This window comes from Hevea brasiliensis, chromosome 7 (assembly GCF_030052815.1).
Source record: "Hevea brasiliensis isolate MT/VB/25A 57/8 chromosome 7, ASM3005281v1, whole genome shotgun sequence".
Lineage (NCBI taxonomy): Eukaryota > Viridiplantae > Streptophyta > Magnoliopsida > Malpighiales > Euphorbiaceae > Hevea > Hevea brasiliensis.
This window is the reverse complement of record NC_079499.1, coordinates 38,344,083-38,347,163: the sequence shown is the minus strand read 5'-3', so window position 1 is coordinate 38,347,163 and position 3,081 is coordinate 38,344,083.

The following is a 3,081-nucleotide window of genomic DNA, read 5'->3' as shown; positions in this document are numbered from 1 at the left end:
ATAGGGTTCGATTAGCGATCGCACATGGCAAAAATGCCATTTTGTGATTTCATGGCTTTTAGCCATTCGACTTTGCATTGAGACTTGGCCTTGTGCACGATATCATTTACAGCTTGTTAGCCGTTACATGCCGGGAGATGCATCTGACCGATGGTGTGACGGCCCGAGGTACTAGGTACCCAGTGCGGTTACCCGTTATCCATCCGATCGTCTAGTGTAGGTTACTTGGGGCAACCAAATGAATAAAAGTGAACAAAGTTAATGAATTAATGAATATACCAAGATCAAACAAAGAAAGCATACACATTGTATACACATTTATTTTCTTGCTATTTTCTTCTATTATATTATTGCACCACTAAGCATTATTGCTTAGCGCGTTGCTTTGCCACGCAGCGTAGGTACTAGAGATCCCGATCGTGAGCCCAGTAGACCACGGTGGGTGAGTCCATCCGACTACGCTCGGTGTCCGTGTCACCTCACTACTGCGATTGCATCGGTAGGGCACTAGATGCCATTTTGTCATCTTGTAATTAACTTTTATTTTCTCATATGTATTTAGGATTTATGTTATGCATTTTGAGGTTCATGTAAATAATAAAGATTTATGTTTATGTATGGTATTAATTTGAGTATTTAATGGTTGTTTATATATGAGAACCACGAGAAAGGGATGTTTTGAAAAATGAAAAGGTTGTTGAGACACAAATTGACAAATTAATGAGATATTGATATTGAGTTTTATTGATGATATTGGAGTAGAGAATGAATGAAATTGTATATTGGAAGTGTTTTTAACAGGTTCCGAAGAACTGTTTTCTCCATTTTTAGCCGGTACTCCGCCGGATTTTCCTTAAAATCTTCGGAACCTCAAATGAAATAATACTTTTGATAAATGGTTAAAATAAATCATATTTCATAAATTAATTTCAAAAGCATGACACAAATTAAGTAAGGTATCTTAGAGTGTGCCAAGACAGTGTGGCATTACTTATTCGGGTATCTTGTACGAGTAAGGGTGTCACATTTAGTGGTATCAGAGCACGGTTTAGGCGTTTCTGGGCCTAGATTGAGTCCATACCATGCATTGCATTTGTAAGAGTCGAGGTGACACTAACGCAGATCTGTTTATCTTTCTTATTTTGAATAGGATATGGATCCTTCCTCTCAGAGAGCCGTTGAGGAGGAAGTGGAGAGTCATGCTCCACTGCGATGGCGAGGCTGGGGCATGAGAGAATGCACTCGCCCGACTCAGCAGAGCCTGCTCAGCCTCCACAGGCCATGTTCCAACAAATGGCCGACTTCTTTAGACAGATGGCTGGGGTAATGCCAGTAGCACCACCACCACCACCAGCTCCACAGCAGAAAACACACTTGGAGAGACTAAGAAAATTTGGGGCAGTGGATTTCTATGGCAAGAGAGAAGATGACTCTATTGCAGCCGAGAATTGGTTGAACAGAACAGGCAGAGTCCTAAAACAGCTCCACTGTACTCCAGAGCAAAACCTGGAAGCTGCCATCTCTTTGCTGCAAGATGATGCCTATGGATGGTGGGACACTGTGTCCAGTGAAGTGCAGCCAGAAGTCAGAACTTGGGACTTCTTCCTCTCTCGAGTTCAAGAAGAAATATGTGGGTCTTGTATACGGAAGAGAGAAGAAGGGAATTCATTAACTTGAGGCGAGGCAGTTGTCGATGGTAGGAGTATGAGAAGGAGTTTGTTCGGTTAAGCCGCTATGGAAGGAAATAGTCCCTACGGTGAAAGGTGTAAGAGATTTGAAGAGGACTGAATGACAATATCAAGATACAGCTCAACGCCTTGGGAATCACAGAATTTAGCAAGCTAGTGGAAGCTGCAATAAGGGTTGAAAAAGTGAGAATCAATGAGCAGACCAGAAGGGAGAGACAGCAGAAGAGGGGACCAGGTCAGTCTAGTTCCACCCCTGGATTTGGGAAGAAGTTTAAGGGTCCTCCTGCACAGAGTTCGGGTCAGCCACGGGGCGAGTCGGTCTCGAGGCCCGAGCCACGATTCACCCCTAGGAGAGGTCACCCACACCATCGGTGGGCAGCTCTCGAGGATGGGGTTCGAGGACTAGCCCGGCATTTCTGCATGTCCACACCGCCGAAATGGCATAAGGGAATGTTGGAGAATGGCGGTGCTTGCTTGAGATGTGGGTCGACGGAACATCAATCGAGGAACCCCACGCAGAACTACTACATTGCTCCAACACAAGCGCATGCACCGCCTCTGCACCACCAAGGGGTAGAAGGTCGGGTAAATCCGGCGTGGGACCATTTCGAGGCACGCATCCGAGCGATGAGAGGCTAGATAACAGACCACCTGCCAGAAATTATGCCTTGAGAGCTCAGGAGGAGCAAGATGCCCCGGACGTCATCAGGGGTACGTTCTTCCTCTACACTACACCTGTGCATGCATTGGTGGATCCAGGATCCACTCATTCATACATCTGCATCAATCTACCCGTAGAAAGGGGATCTGGTAGGGGAAAGTGACCAAGACATTCTGGTCACTAATCCATTGGGTCACAGTGTGGTAGTGAACAAGGTATACAAGGGTTGCCCGTTAAGGATTCAGGGGTATGAATTCTTGGCAGACCTAATTGAGTTGCCCTTCCATGAGTTTGACGTGATATTGGGAATGGATTGGTTATCATGTCATCAGGCAATAGTTGATTGCAAATTGAAGAGAATTTCTCTAAAAACTTCAGAGGGTAATGAGATCACAGTTGTAGGGGAAAGGATGATTTCTGTCAATGTCATCTCAAACCAGTTGCAAGAAGAATGATGAGAAAAGGCTGTGAAGCCTACCTAGCACATGTGGTGGATACTAGACAGGCTAAGCCAAACCTGAGTGACATACCCACAGTAAAAGACTTCCCAGATGTGTTTCCTGAAGAATTGCCTGGTTTGCCACCAGAAAGGGAAGTCGAGTTTGCTATTGAAGTAATGCCGATCACACCCATTTCCATTGCTCCTTATAGGATGGCACCCACGAATTGAGGGAGTTGAAAACTCAATTGCAAGGATTCTTTGGATAAGGGTTCATACGCCCAAATGTGTCA